A 17,307-nucleotide genomic window follows, 5' to 3' on the forward strand; every position below is an offset into this window, starting at 1 on the left:
GTATACTCTTACTGACTAAAAACCACCCCGTTCCTACTCCTTTTCGAACCCTGGTAAACGTAAATGTAGTCCGCAGCTCCGGACATTGGACTGCTGTTGATATATTTTCTCCACATAATGTGCCATAATCTCCTCCCTCGGCAAATGGGGTTAGAGATCGCAGTTTAAAAGGTTTAGCTTTATCAGCGAATAATGACAAAAAAAAATTCACTGCTAAATCAAAATCACATCTGACTTTTCAAAGAACAATGCTAGCGTCAGAAGCATACACTCACACACGCAGTGATGAAACTAATAATCCCTTGATGCCTTCTCCAAATTCCCACCAACTCATAACACACCAGAACCAATGGGAGCCGAGTAAAAAATATGCAGATCTGTAAAGGACAAGGTCCGATTACAGCAAGCGGTGGAATTTATGCGTCATAAAAAAAGAATAATAAATGAGAGCCTACCCTTAAGTCTGCGTCACGGCTAGGGTTGCTACTTGTACTTGCTTGGCCCGACGTTTTATTGGACAGCCCTATGCGTGTGTGGTTTGGCCAGTAGTTTATGGGTTCATCTATGGAATAATTGGATTTCCTTGTTAGAGAAATTACAGGTGGAACAGTATGCTACTCTGAGATATTACGTGTGTTTACCGAAATATGTGTGATTTATTTTCCTCTGTTCGGTGTTAATATTTAATATTAGACTTTGTTTACTTTTCGGGGTGTATAACATTTTGTGTATTATTTTTGTATGATGGTCTACCACCAGTATCTGTATTGTCATACTTTTAAAATTAGGATACAGTTCTTACAAAGTCTCGCTCAATAAAATGCATAAACTTGTAGTAGGGAGTATGGAGATGTTTTCAACGTATAAATAAATATCTTTGTAAAATATTTATAGATATTATTGAAATGCATCACGTCTCTTGTGGCTCAGTTGTATTGTGACGTAAAACACGTAGTACAGAGTTCCATGCTGCAACGTGACTTGAAGATAGTTTAGTGTTTCACTCCTTGACAGCAGCTGATGCAAACTAGGTTTAAGGTTCAAATTAGGTTTAGACAAAGACGATTTCAATTTAGGCAAATTGGACTTTATTTTATGAACATTTTAGAAATTCTCTGAAAAGATGTTTAATTAGATGTGCAAAGCCAAAATTAGAGGAAAACAGAAAAAAGCAAAAAGAGTTGTATAACCTCTTTTTTATTAAAAAAAAAATGTCAACCTCGTTCAAAACATCCAGCACGTTAAAATTATGCAAATAAACAAGAAAAAAAAAGAGAACAGAAAATTACATTTAAAAAGTTTTCAGCTATGCAAATACGACCATCAACACGTGTTCTAAAGAAAAAAATGCAAATCATATCGTAAGTAAGGCGACCCAAACTCGCTTTTATGGGAACTCATAAATTACAGGGGCGAACGAAACCGGGACATATAAACATGCTATTACACATGGTGCCCTAGTAACCTTGCTGAACATTTTTTTTACCTTATGAACATGTTTATTCATGTAAGAAAGGTTCGCCCACCACTTTTTAAGTGTCCGAGGTTGAAAGGATTTCGGAAAAGATGCATGTTTTTCCATGTCATGTTGAGATTTTTATCTGACATTATTTTTTTATGTATTGCATTTAATATTATTTGCAGTCTTCTTACACGAAATTGTAGTATTTAACTGCGTTAAACTGTGGAAATAAATACACCTTTGAGCAGATTTTCACGTTGTGAAAATTTGTTTAGTAGCTTTGTGCACTAATGAACAGACAAATAAACATACAAATCCTTTGACACAGAACCAGACTGCAACATTTATACTATTTAATATTTACATACCGCGTATATAACTACTTATAATAATAAATAAATGGATCCACTTCTTATCGGAGAAATTAAACAACGCTTGCGACGTTACAACAAGCGTTCAGGTTGACGTTCAAAACGCGAATACCTTACATTTCACTTCACCATATAAAGTTAACAAAAGAATCAATGTTACCATTTTATTATTTAATATCACACTTGAATTACTATTTTTCGGTATTTCGAAAATTTCTCAGTGTAGTGGTAGCACGGAGTCTAGAAATGTGTCCAGTAGTAATCCAGTAGTAGTAGTAGTATATGGCTATAGGCTCACCCCTATAACATGGGACTTATAATACAAATGGTGCAAAGTTGGTGTACATTGTATAGCGGTATTATGGTCCCTCTACCTACCCCTTCAGGTATAAAAGGCAATCGCCGCCGCCTATGGACGCTTGAAACACCAGAGGCGTTACAAATGCGTTGCCGGCTTTGTGGGGGTTAGGAATTTAAGGGTTGTTGTTTGGAAATCAGGTATTGCGAAGATTGGGAAGGGGGAATTGAGGGAACTATTTTAAAATCGTTGTTATACTACTACTACTTAATTATCAAAAACACCCACATCTTGGTTGATTAATATTACAAAATGATACTAATGTCAGTTTGATCATAAACAGATTATTTGATAGCACGCTCTGTCAAATACGCATCTTTTTCTCATTACGTCTCCTCATAGAGAATAAATTGATCAAAGTTGGGAACTTAGATTAAGTTCAGTTAAGTTATTAAAGGGCGACTCGCTGTCAGTTTTTACTGGGAGATTATTAACTAGATATGGTCTTGGTTCCATGATTACATTTCACAAGACACGCTCTGTTTTCTTTTAATTTGGAAAAATAGGTATTAAATGTTGGGGGAGTAGTTTCAAGAGTTTTTAGGACACTTCACCTGATTAGCTTAATGATTATATATTTTTTTATAATTGCAAGAACTAATATTTCTTGCTACATTTAGACTGATAAAACACACCAAGCTAATTCAATTCATAAATATGTTAAAAGCAAAAAATTAGAAATTAAAATACCTAAGAAAATACACTTCAAGATCCACTTTTGGGTCGCTGAGCCAGCGAAGTAAATAAGTAAACACACTTTTATAGCAACTATCGTGAGACATCCTAAAAATAACGGTTTAATTAATGGAGAAAAGCTCTGCTAGTTTCGTGTTTTTAGTTGTTAATTTTTAGTTAATAAGTACATTCTATCGGCAATGGCAATATAACATAATTACATTTTAAAACTAAAACAAAGAGAATTTAATACGTGCATGAAATTCGAATTGGTCGTTCAAAATACAACAGTCATAACATAACAATCTCTAAGGCCTCGGCCTCGAATTTTGCGGGCAGCGGGGCGGCAGCGGCAGCGGCGCGGTAGCGGCAGGATCTTATGCGTATAATCAAATGGACCGGTTTTCGAACACAGCGGCGGCGGAGCGGCGCGGGAGCGGGCAACGAGCGGTGCACTCCAGTCAAGCGGTGACCGCCCGTGTTGCGCGTCTGCATTGTAGTATAGTGTTGTGTACCTACATTTTTTTTGTGACGTATCAAAATGTCCTCGGACGTGCAAGAGCAAATGATTTCGGCAATCTTTGAGAGGACACCCATATGGAACAGCAAAGATGTGAACCATAAAAATAGAAGAAAAATTAACCAATTATGGGAAGAAATAAAAAACGAACTGAATATTGAAGACTAAAGCAAAAACTGAAATATCTCTTGATAGTTTCAAGAATATAGCCAAAAGTTTCTACACTCATTCTAGTGTAGTCATAGAATTTGTCGGGATTTTGTCTTTGTTCTTCATAATTTCGATAAAACTCGCCATTTATTTTCCTTGCCCTATAGTAAGTCTTCTTCTTTTGCCCACAGTAAGTCGAACGTTAGGAATAAATTTGAATCAAAAAGATTTCGTTCGCTAATAAAAACAAATATCTCGACAACACAGCCACGAACACAACACTACACCGCTGTAGTGCCGCGCGATCTGCCCGCTAGTTTCGAGAACGGGTCCGCCGCCGCCGCCCCGCTCCCGCGCCGCCGCCGCCGCCGCCCCGCTGCCCGCAAAATTCGAGGCCGAGGCCTAACTTCAAAGTCTTCGGCACTTAATCCTAAAAGGGACACTCAATTAAGTTTAATACAGCATTTAAGAAATAAACCCTTTATGAATATAGGGATTACTTGAGAAGCCCCTTAACATGTCAATTAATTAAATATCTAACAAAATAACTATTCAGTGACGACCTAATCAAGACATCTTGCATAATAAACGTCGAATTTACTAACTTTACACCTTGGCGACTATAAAACTTAATGTCAACTTTGAGTATTAGTTAATAAAGTTTGATTTCACATGGCTTAGCTTAGGCTCTTTTATGTGCTGGCTAGAGCAATAAAGTTCGTTTAACGAGCCCTGTAAAGGAGTCCTTCTCGATTAAAGTAAAAGTAATAAACGGAATCAGTAAGTTCCGATTTGGGTTTTTTAATAAACTTGACGTCGCTTTGTTTTTACCCCCTGAATTTTTAAGTGATGTAGTTTTACAAGCATTTACTTAACTTGCAGTGTATGTATTTATGTATGAGTGTGAAGTGGTATTTTACAACTTAACTTTAAAACCGATGTGATGACACATGACAAGTGACCGATGAAAAACGTAAAGTATTTGCAAAACCATAAATTCTAAGCTGCATAAAAGCTTGTTTTTAAAAAGTTTTTTAATATGAACTTATTTATAGAAAACCCGTTATTTTAGATCTGTGCGATGTATAGCTGCCCATCAAACACGACAGTAACATAACTTTTTTTATAGTATAGGCGGGTAAACGAGCAGGCGGATCACTATCGGGCGATCAGGCGGTAAACAATCGCCTCTGCCCATAGACACCCAAAACACCAGAGGCATTACAAGTGCGTTGCCGACGTTTTGGGTTTAGGAATTGAAGGTTTGTTGGGGAACCGGGGATTGGGATGGGGCTAATAGGGCCTCCGGTAACCTCACTCACACAATGAAACACAACGCAAGCGTTGTTTCACGTCGGTTTCTTGTGAAGTCGTGGTATTACTCCAGTCGAGCCAGCATAACTGGTGAAAGTAAATTTTACAATGAATGTATTCCTCTGTCTACCTTTTCTGAGTTAAAAAGGGGGATAAAATATTTTATGTTTATATTGTATAACGTTATTGGAAAACCTCCCGTTTATTGGTGATATTTTTTAATTCGTCCCGTCAGCTTTATAGCCATTGGGAATATTGTAACTGCTAATAATTTTGCCTGAATGCGTTTTATTCAGCATTTGGCTTGTAAATTAAAGGAATGGGAGGTTGATGTTTTATGTCATAACCATTTCCAATCATCTCTTTTATGGTGGTGTTTATTATGGTTTCATCGATTTACGTCAATGTTGCAGATTGTTACCTGGGAGGATAAAATGTTTTCAAACATTATTTTTACAGTTTACTCCTTTTTAAAACTGTTTTACTGAATCAGAATGAAAGACCCAATGTACCTACCCGTTTCTTTATAAAATATCTACGCTACTAGGTTTTGAACGAAATCAAACACCGATTAGACCAAAGAGAAGAGTTTACATTAAACTAATCCCATTTACAACATTTTTATCAAATACAATAGTGGGTAAAGCATGATAGGAATCACACATGTTCACAAAGCCCCAAACCCATGTCGATTGACACGAACAACAAAATTGTTATTCATAGCCCACGAATGTTCCTTTCTTCCCTGATAACCCTTATCCGTAAACTTTGACCTAAGTTTCCAAGTTGACAAACTCCGTTCACAATCACAATAACATACCGACCTCGCTACCTACCCCCTTATTCTTTATTCACGCTCGCTGATAGCTGCAAACGAATACGTCATAAGTCATCGTCCAAGTTCAGACAGAAGTTCCACTAAGTATTAAATTTTTTGTGTAAAGAAAATATAAACTGAAATGAGGTTCGAAGAACCTAATTAAATTTTTACTATTATTAAAATAGAGGTCATAATCGTTTGCAGATCAAGATATTCAGAGATATGATTTTAAATCTAGATACATTTGATATTGCTCAAGCTCAATCTACATCATAATTCGAATTCCATTTAAGACATATGTCAATCTATTAAATTCATAGCTTTTCGGTGATCAAATAATGTTTGCTGAACTGCTTGCAGAAAAAAAAACACTTTCCCACGTCCCCACTACAGTTTTTTCTCAGGTGTCGTGGGTACGTATATGAACATACAATTTCATAATCGCATTTCATATATAATTACCCTGTGTTTCACAAATAAATACTTTGACTTTGAATAATGTGGAACACAGCACACTTTAAATACGGCACTGAAGCACACTTTTCTAGAGTGAACCTTCTGCAAAATTCGTTGTGACAAACAGAAAGCAATAAAACAAAGTATTTTCTTCATCTCGACTCTCCCATATTTCGTGGGCGAACCATTGATTGGCTGTCAACTCCAAAACACAATAACAAGAATAAGGTCTTTTACTGTAGCGAGACGTAAAAAGAGACGGGTGTTGACGTTTTGTGTGATTGCTAGTGAAGGGGGAGGGGGGGTCGTAGGTAGCACTTAGAAGGCAGAGACTGGGCCTAAAATATTGTAAATTGGTAAGGACATAATTCCATTGCTGTAGTTGTATAAATCGCTTCGGTTGGTTTCGGGAAAATCTTTGTTTCTGTTTCCCTGGTGACGTCAAACGTTCAAAAGAAGTATTGAAAACTCTTAAAGATTTCAGAGAGCATATTAGAGAGCGATATTCAGCAAATTACGTTTAGCAACCATCAATTTGTGAGCTAGCCACAACGTAATCATCGCCTAATATCCCAAACTAGTAATACCCGTATGATTAACAAAAAAATCTTTTTTATCAAAACAAACCCCATATTAAAATTAGAACTGAAGACGGAATATTTACTATGTTTATTTATGACTACCAGTTTCCGATATTTCAGCACTGTTGCAAGCGCCATATTCACGGAAGAACTGAACTAAATAAACAAGGTAAATATCCCGTCTTAAGTTCTAATGTTAGTGTTAGTGACCATGTCAGTTTAAAAATTTAAAAACCCCATATTATCAGAAAATAACAGCTCGATATCATGGCACATTACTTTACAAAGTACTATTTCTACTAGAACTAAGTTGTACTTCCTCTTTAAACTCCATTAGGCTCCTCAAATGTCCTCCAAATCATCTGCAGTCCTAACAAACATCTGACAGGTCCTGAAAACCTTCAAAACGACAGTTCAGTAAGTGGAAATCCATTACACCGTAACATAACTACAATAGTTTAAGTTTAAAGTTATTTGAGAGATGGATAACTTTAAAATGGATTACGGCGACGAATGGAACCGTTCCCTTCCAATAACCAATGGTCAACTTTTTACTTCAAACGTATTTTTTGAAAAATAACTCGCTTTGAGAACGTTTTCTTGTGGAAATCTTGAGGTTTATATTCTTCAGGAGTTAAATTGAAGGCACGCTTTGTAGTTTTGTACCTTATAATTAATACTGTTGCATAGATTCTGTACCTCGTTTTTAAAGGGGGAAAGGAAAGGGCGAAGGTAGTTTCAGACTATTACTGACAAAATACTACCCCGTTCCTACTCCTGCTTTTCGAGCCTGAACTAGAGATTCAGTACCTCTAGTATGTAATTTAACTTAATATTACTATTATTAAGGGCAATTAATAATTATTGCAGATTATAGTGATAGATTCTGTAGAAGTTATGTAACTTCTTTGTTTAGTGAAGTGACCCATCATTAATTACTTAAGTAATACGAATGTGATCTTTAACCAGTATGAACTTCAAAGGCTAGAGTGCGTCACAACAAAACAGAGAAACAAAAACACCGACATAAACCGCCCACATAAACACCTACATATATGCAAAAAGCGTATAATTATAACTAGGGCGAATTATCAAACGGTATCCATGTTGTTCGTCGGCTTATTAAAGTTAAGCGGGGGTTAATATTTAATCCGAGTTGCGCACAACTGCCGTCGGGGGGCGCTAATGTATGCGGCGTCACGGCTCGCGCACTGTACGGGTTGGGTAAATGCGGAACTCTCTTACACCGAACTAGAACGTGACATTTTACCGAATTACTTCCAAAGTTCAAGATGTTTTGTCTGTGTACTATGTAGTTTCGAATATGATAAGTAAGATGTAGGATGTTGCATTTGTCAAATGAGTGCAAGTAATTTTAATTTGACCTCTAGGTAAGAAAAGTTTTTATTTTGCAGTTTCCAAAACTTTACATAGCTTACAGTTCAATAAAATAATTTAATAGCGATAATTCTCAAAATTAATACAATCAATCGCGCGCGAGACCTACGTGATCACACCACACTACTAATAATTTTTTTTATAAATACCAAATGAACAAGTTAGATACCTATGCATATGTCACCGCCACCAATCACTCCGGTGTGACAAACAGCCTAGCATACAAGCCAATGAGTTACTTACTACTTAACGCGTATCATGCGTTCAAAGTTAAGGTAAGTGCTGCGAAGGAAACTTTTTGAATGTGTTCAAGGCTTTATTATATACGCCGACACTAAAATCTCCCGTATAAACTTACTTAGGTATTACATGTGTGACTTACAACTGTTCGTGTGTGGGTGACTTGGATATTGTTATAAGTGACGTGATTTCAAGAATAGGTCTTTGTAACAAAAGATTTTATTAAACTATATTTTTGGGTACTTTTTCTTTGTGTTTTGGATTAATTTAAAGTTCTTTCATACTATGATCGCCTGCTATAACATATATTTTTGGAAATAAAAGCACATATATAGGGACTTCAATGTTTTATTCATTTCTTATACAGATATTTTAGTAGTTTGGAATATCTTAACCCTATTTCTACCACTGACTATTTAACAAAAATGTTAGGTAGGTACTAGGCGCCCATAACAACAAAAGTGGTAGAAGCAACTGTAACTATTGTTAATATTTTGTAGTTGCGCGCTCCCCGAGGGCACCTGTTGACTATTCTTTCAGGAAAACTTGTTAAATACTTGATAGCATGGTCTCGACAAGTTGGAACTTGTTCCAAGTGTCAACTGCGACCGTAGCTATTTCCTTCTGGACCCGACGTGGACTTTATCTCAAGTAGGTACGTGTGAAAATATTTTTATAGGACACAACTTTATTGCAATTTATAAACACGACGGGCAACTCTTGAAATTTTAATCTTATCCAGTTTGTTCGCTATTTTATACGGAAATATTGACTCTAGAAGACACGAAGTAGGGCAAAAGTGTACGTATTTTCCAAACTGAGGCGACATCTACACACAGTTTATACCAACATCGTTTGTTACATTACATTACATGGGCATGCCAGTATCAGACCATTCAGTTTTTAACAATTTACAACGAAAGGCGTACGGTACCTACTGCATCACCGGCCGTATCAATATAGCGAGCTTCATTCAAACTTCTGCAATAGAATACCTCCTCAAACCCAAGGACCCCTGGTCTGTATGTATGTTTCACAACTTAATTATCTCCTAATCCATTTCACTATCATACTACCTAACAAATGGCAAAACGAAACCATTACAATAGTAGATGTTCCACCCACTCGTACGAAGCTTTCCTTTTCGAGTTTCCTTATGCGAACTGCTAAGGACTGGAATGCGTTGTCGGAGTATGTATCTAGAAATGTACCTAGGTGTCTTAAGGTCTAAATAGGTTGCTTATCGATAGGTGTAAATAGGTTGCTTATAGATAGGCGTGTTCTATCGTCGACCATATCATGTCAATTGCTACCAAGCCAGTAAGTGGCCAAACGCTAAACTATAAAAATCTAAAAAGTAAAGATTCCTATTTCAAAATTTAACGCAAAATATATCACCAGCCAGTACATATTATTTACGGTTATAAAACTCCCTATTCACAACACAAATGCGCGTACATCACGCGTTCAGTTTGTCGTAGGTCACGTAAAACCGCAATTTGCCGACCAAATGGAAGAGTGCGGTTGTCCGGCGACGTGTCGCTCCCTTTATTGCTAGCTTTATTTTAGTTACGAATAAATATATTTATTTTGTTTAGAATTTTCTTTTGTTCGAGAGTAGCAACTTCTCTCACAATGTATGATAACATTTTTTTAACTTAATTTTACAAAATAACGCTTATACCTTCTAATAGGTAAGTAAAAATGCTCATAAATGCACTAAGCATCCTTTTTACAAACTCTGTGTTATTTAATGCCCGCAACATAAGAACCAAATAAATAATAGTGTGACTTTAAAAAACTAGAAAGCCCAAAAATACTTTATCCATACTGGGAATCGAGCCCGAAACTCGACAGTTGCACTTGCAACCACTTACTCTTGTTCACGATAGCTAATAAGTATATTTCAAATAATAATTTAGTTTTTAAAACGAAATTTATCAGGTAAACTATCTATTTAAAAAAACTATTAACATAAAAATGCTCTTCAACTTGTAACTTAACTTGCATGAACGCGACTTTACGCGCGCGTTAACGTTAACTTTAATCTGACAAACGCTCGTAAATCACATAATAACGCAATAATGTCACACACTGACGTTACAGACTGGCGTTTATTGCCTGTAGATGTTTGATACATACTTATTTGAGTATTTAATTTTAAACGACTGTTGTTCAACCATAGGATCGGATCGGATAGGATCGATCCATCTGTATAGCTGTCTTACTATCAAACTAGTTACTCCTGCGCGATTTCACCCACTCTGCTCGGCTCCTAGTTATATTTAATAGCTTTTCTCAATAAATGGACTATCCCACACAAAAAGACTTATTCAATTCGGACCAATAAATATAAATGTTTAAAAAATTAAATTAATAACCTATTTCAACGCAAAATCTTTGGATTTCGATTTATTTTTTACATAATTGTATGGAATTTCTGTTTCGGATGTAATGTGGTTAGGATCGATTCTATTTTGGTAGGAAAATGTATTTTGCCTTCTGCTTCTGTAGTTTGAACAGTTAATACCTTATTTAGCCTACATCCAACACACATGGGGATGACTAAGACTTCCACTTGCCGGACTCGGGGATTCTTTCAAAAACGAACACTAGCCGTTCGTTTATTTAAATCACAATATTTATACAACCACAATATTTAACATAGCAATTAGCAATTAAAATTTAAATTGTCAACAATCTAATTACCAATTTCCTTCGGTACTGAATTTAGAATGAAGTAGAAGTGTAAGGAGGATAGCGAGAGACACTCCGGGCGTCGGGGATCGCGCGACGATCTCCGGCCACCGTAAGTGCGGGTCTGCGGACGGCGAGCAAGGGTAGCTCGCCGCCCGACCAGAACCAGACCCGTGCGTGCGGCGCGTCGCGTTCCGCGCGCGCCTCAAAGAGCCATCAGACCACCACAGATGGGGCCCAGTAGGGCTGATGCCTAATCCGGAGCTGCGGACTACCTAGCGGGTTTACCGGGGCTCCGGCTCGACAGGCAGGAGTAGGAACGGGGTGGTTTTTAGTCAGTAAGAGTCTGACACTCCCTCTCGTCGCCCAAGGCGGGAGAAGTCATTGGATGATTTTCCACCTGAAAAAAAAAAAAAAAAAAATTGTACGTAAAGTACCCTTTTGGGAAAAGAAGGGTTACCCATTCAGTTGCCGGCTGTGGCAACCGTTACTTAACCTTACGTATCGACTCGAATCAGACTAGCTATGATTCCTTTTGACTTGACTGCCTATATAAGGGGTCTTGGGTTCGATCCCAAGGTCAGGCAAAGTCAAATTTGTGAAACTTTCTCATTACAACACGAAATCTGAAATTATACCTGGTTTATGGCAATGTGAATAACTCCCTTTTATTGGGACTTTAAACATAAAGGTGCCCCACTGAAATTGTACACCTCTACCTACCATTTTCTCTTCTTGATCCAATAGGTTCATCCCAATCTATTCATTATTTCCATGACAAAGACATCTGAACTGCACTGAATTCATAATAAATCATTCTGCACTAATTACACCCGCTATTAAAGATTTTCAAATGATATGACAAAAAACCTCCATCGCTTTATGATCGCCTGGTACCAGGAAATCGTTAGCAACAATATTTCCGTTCATTTTCCTTTGAAGTCTGCTTGGCTATCTATGGTAATTAATTATTATTTTTTCTTTGGAATAATTAGCTATGGGGGTTGCAATAAAAATGCCGTTCTAGTTTCCTTTTTAAGAAAACTATTATAATGAAGTAGTTCATAAACTTTGTTGAACAATATTTTAAGTTTAGGGAACAGAGAGTAAAGTTCCCTCAGAAAAAGGGGATCCTTCGACCAGGCGAGGTGATCATGCCTATGTGACTTCTGTCATCTGTCACTGGCATGTCATGTGTCGCCACATAAGGTTTTGGTCTGGTATGGAAAGTGTGACCAACTAAACTGTTCCCTGAATTATATGATGACTAGAATAGCTCAATAGCTGATGGTGGGTGATGTTTTTAAAATAAATGAATAAAGGCTTCTTCACTTTTATCACGAGTAAACAAGTAATTGATAGTCATGTTACAAGAGTAAGTAAGACGAATGAATCAATAGTTGCTACAGACATAACTAAGGAATTGAATAATTTCGATATTCTCCATCATATTGCCATGAGCCGCATAAACTTCTGTTCAACAAAAACAAAAACAAAAACAACTTACTGAATTCCAAATTACAGAACAAAAACAAAGTGTGCGTCCTGATTTTTACCCCCTCGTACAAATGGTAATATTTGTTTGTGTGACACAGACAAGACACAATCATTGTTTGTCCAGCTAATGCGAGGCACACACACACATAACTTATATACGTATGTATTTACAAATGTGTTAGTGTATGTGTAAGAGCTGCTGTTTATTTACCTTAGCTTTGTGCCCCTGGATTCGTCTGCGGGGAATTTGGTATAGGTAGGTATTACAGATGACACATTCAATCCTGTAGGAATATTGCAATGAAAACTAACCTAGATTACTCGCTGATAATGTAGCAAAATGTTTAAAATCGATCCAGTAGTTACAAAAGGCGATGTGAGTGAAACTGAGCGACAAAGTTTATTAAGTAATATTTTATGTCCCAACCATACAATTGTACATTAGATATTTTCTTTATTTCTTAGATAATTTCTATCTTTCTTTATCCCCAACTAAACGGTATACAAACCACTTGGAGCCGGGCAATCAACACCAGTAATTGCCGACTACTTTCTCCGATTGTCATGACAAGCCGCATCAACTGTTGTCACGCCGCTTTTGTGTGCCACAACCGACGCTTGTTCACAAACTGCCGGCTTTTATGCACAAACGTGATCTTTTTACTACTATTACGTACTTTGATTGTTATAACATAACATGTCACGACTTTTAATTCACGAAGGGATGGACAGAAGTGCTCATAATCTATGTAGCATACGCTTTTCAGTATTGTATAAAAAAATCAATTAAATATTTGTTTCTAATGATATTGTGTTTTTTTTTTCTTTTAACAATTTTTATTAAATTGTTCTATAGATGAAACAGTAGTAACTAGTGCGCATATTGTGAATGATTGTGTGTGGATCCGCCTAAGGTGAGGCGAGAAGGAATATCAGACTCTTACAGACTAAAAACCACCCCGTTCCTATCCCTGCTTTTTGAGCTGGAACTCCGGCAACCCGGCAAGTCTTCCGCGGCTCCGTATCAGCCCTACTGGAAGGTACTGAATAGCTATTCTGATAACTCTTAGAGGCGCGCGCAGAACGCCAAGTGCCGTAGGCTCGGCTCTGGTTCTGGTCGGGCAGAGAGTGCTTGTTGTCCGCAGACCCGTGTTTACAGTGGCCGGAAATTAGTTCACGCCCGGAATGTCTATTAGTTAGGCTATGTCTTGAATTAAACACAGCAGTTTACATCTGAATTTTTATTTTTAATAAATTCAAGAAAATTCCAATACATAATTTTAGCAGTAAAGTCACTCTTAAAACTGCGAAATAAATACACATCACGGCACGACATGACCAGGGCGACAGAGAATATGAGGTGGTAGGGCGAAACACTCATAAAAGATGTGCAACCGCGCGACCCAAACTTTGCTCTCTGCACTTATCAAGACATATTGCCTGGTTGTGCTGACACACGGCTGAAATTATTTGATAGCACAAACAATACAATGCTCATATTCTGTGCGGCGCAGAGTTTCTTGGGAAAATATTGACCAAATAATGTTAGAAGCTCTTTATATTGCGTATACTTAACGGTTAAGTGTGCGATCATAAGTGTTTCTTAAACAATACTGCGTTGGCTGTTGTTTTTAATATCCATGCTGTTCAAATGGTATGAGCTATGAATCTGTTTTGTGTGTATATTTAACTGCAAACAAGCAGAGATAGCCATAGCAAAGACTTAGTTCTTTGTAAAATGAGACATCGTTAATTTATTTATTAATTTAAGTCAAGTGACAGAAGCTACCTGCTTATGTACATAATGAAAACTTTATTCACTAGCCAACTATCCTGTATGTACTAGTTGAAGGTACATCCTCATATTTCGTAGACATTATACAGCATCGGCTAAAAGCCTTTGCATACGAAAGTTGTGCGGCCGCTAGTACGAACGACGTTCATAATGGGATTCTTAGCTGTAGCTTGCTCACTTTGTTTAGCAGATGAATACCTCAGGGCAATTATGACTCATGTGTTTATGTTCTCCTGGTAGCTAAGTTGCCGTGACAGCTAATTATATGGAGCACTGTTTTGTTTATTTTATGGTTAAAACAAAATACCTATTATCTCGTTTGGTCGAGTGGTTGTAATATGCGACTATCGAAAAAGAGATTTCGGGTTTGATTCCCAAATCTGGCAATGTCTTATTCAGTTTTTTGTCTTTCTAAACTTCTTGGTAATATTAAGCATGCAATCCAGAATGGTATCCGGTATATGGTAATAGACTCTATCCCTAGTATATAAGGCACTAACATAACTGGTGAAAATTGGGCAAAAATGTTAAGGTACCGAAAGTCTAATAAAACTAGGAATGGCCTCGACCTAGACACAAACTTACGGACAGATAAAGTAATTGATATATCTAGATGAAACAAAATTCCCAAGTAGAAAGTAGTTTACGAGTAGTACTTTTACAACTACTACCAGAAACTATAAAACCAATAATTTATAGAAGTGATAGCAATCTACTACTTTGATAGTTTACCTTTTAATTTTGGTACTTGTTGAATTAAACTACAAATTGACGACAATATCAGTTATACCCGTAGTATTTTTTTTTTCGTCTTGGAGATTGGTAGTGTGGCCAAAGGGGTTTCAGCTTTAATTCTCCAGTTTTGTCTAGTGTATAAGCGCACCCCCTATTACCATACATGGGACTCATAACATAACATCGTTAGGAATTTAAAGGTGAATCGAGGATTGGGAAGATTGGGGAGGATGTAATTGAGCCTCCGGTAACCTCACTCGCACGACAAAACACAAGCGTTTTTCACGTCGGTTTTCTGTGTGTTGTGGTATCACTCCGGTCGAGCCGGACCATTCGTGCCAAAGCATGGCTCACCCACACTTAAAGATTTTCCTATTTTCCTGAAAAATGAAATGGTTCACACCGAATATTATTTCTTAAGCAAAATGATAACGATCTCTCACAGACAGACATCACATGTCCCAAGAAATTTGCTATCCAAGAACCGACAACTTTAATCTTTCTTTCCACGCCATTAGGACCTAATCGGGAAAACTGCGGCTGCAGACCGACCAATCGCCGTAGACCTCTTTAATTACTCCACGGTACTGGCAGTGCTTGAAAATTCTTAAGATTAAGAACGATGGGGGGTCTTCCTTGGTTGGTTTCCATTGGTCGGTAGATGTGAGCTGATGTGAGTTATACGTATAAGGATTTATCTGTATGATTCATGTATATTTCTTGTAATATTATCCGTTATGGTACTTTGTTTTAATAGGATTTGGGATCAAAAAGATTTTATTCTTTCTTTGTAATGTTTAATAAATAGCTTACAACTTTCCTAAAAAAATTTTTATATTATTCATAAAATAGTCTTTAGGTCCCTGAAATACCTTTACCTACTAGGCTAGCAACACACTTCTATCTCCTTTTGGTATTGAAGGTATATATGGACGATCGTTTGCCGGCCTATGCCATAAAAATAAATCTTATTATTACCTGAATCAGAATTATTACCTGAAGTTAAGCAACAGATTCATTACAATACTTTTTTTGGTGCTCATGGTAAGAGCTCGAAACTAATAGAGCTATCCTCCATTTTTTACTTAAGAATCAATATCAATATGAAATCAGCAATGACCAGGATAACATAACTGCTAAAAGTCATCTATAAACTTTCGATAATACTAACAATTATTACGCAATACATTTTACTAAGCCGTCCACAACTTGGTATCTGCACAGCCAGTTGCAGCCATAACACATTAGTCCGCATGTATCGGACATATTCAATTCATGGCAGCGTTTAGTGCGGCTATTGATATCGAATTAGTTATATTAGATCATGTAGGTACAGCAAATCTCAATACACTTGGTGTTAACTATATCTGGTATATTAGAGATAGAATTTCGATATTAGAGCTCCATATAAAATGTGACAAATTCTTTTGTTTAGTAGGTGAGTACATCTACAGATTGCTAAAAGGTGTTGAGCATTTAATAAATTAAGAACTAGGCATTTAAATATCCGGAGCTGCAGACCACCTAGCTGGTTTACCTGGGGTCCAGCTCGAAAAGAAAGAGTAGGAACCAGGAGGTTTTTAGTCGGTAAGAGTCTGAGTTGCCCTGCCCGAAGCAGGAGAAGCCATTGGATAATTTTCTCTCCTCAAAAAAGGCATTGAAATATCATTAGAAAACAAGAAAAATAAAAAACATTGTTCGAAGGCGCTTTAGGTAATTCCAAACGACTGTATTAAATTGTACAAAATCAATCAAAATAAAGTGTAATTGTTTATCAACTAATTACTGTACGCGTAAATACTGTTAAGTTAATTATTTCTAAATTCTTTAAAGCAGGATCTAGAACTATGCCATAGTCTGGGAATAAGGTTGCTGCGTAGCACAACGACGGTGATATCATGTAACTAGCAAAAAGTGAGCATACTGTAAGTGTACTTAAGCAAATCCCTTCCTGAGAATTCAAAGAATATTTTCATAAAATTCCACGTGGAACTAGGAACTAGATATGTAAAGTTTCCAACTACGATCACAAATAACTAATAATATTTTTCCAATACCCTTAAGTACAGCCGTTTGTACGTAAACTTGGAACAAGGCGGGGGTTTAAATAAAAATTCTTTTCTACATTCCACGAGCAAAATCCTTGAGTATTTCTTGACAGTTTGAAAAGGTAAGAAGCGCCTATAAGCTCGAACAAAAGTGAATCAGACGCAGCCTTCAGTAAGTATGCGGTATATA

Source organism: Spodoptera frugiperda, chromosome 3, assembly GCF_023101765.2.
Source record: "Spodoptera frugiperda isolate SF20-4 chromosome 3, AGI-APGP_CSIRO_Sfru_2.0, whole genome shotgun sequence".
In the NCBI taxonomy this organism is placed as follows: Eukaryota; Metazoa; Arthropoda; class Insecta; order Lepidoptera; family Noctuidae; genus Spodoptera; species Spodoptera frugiperda.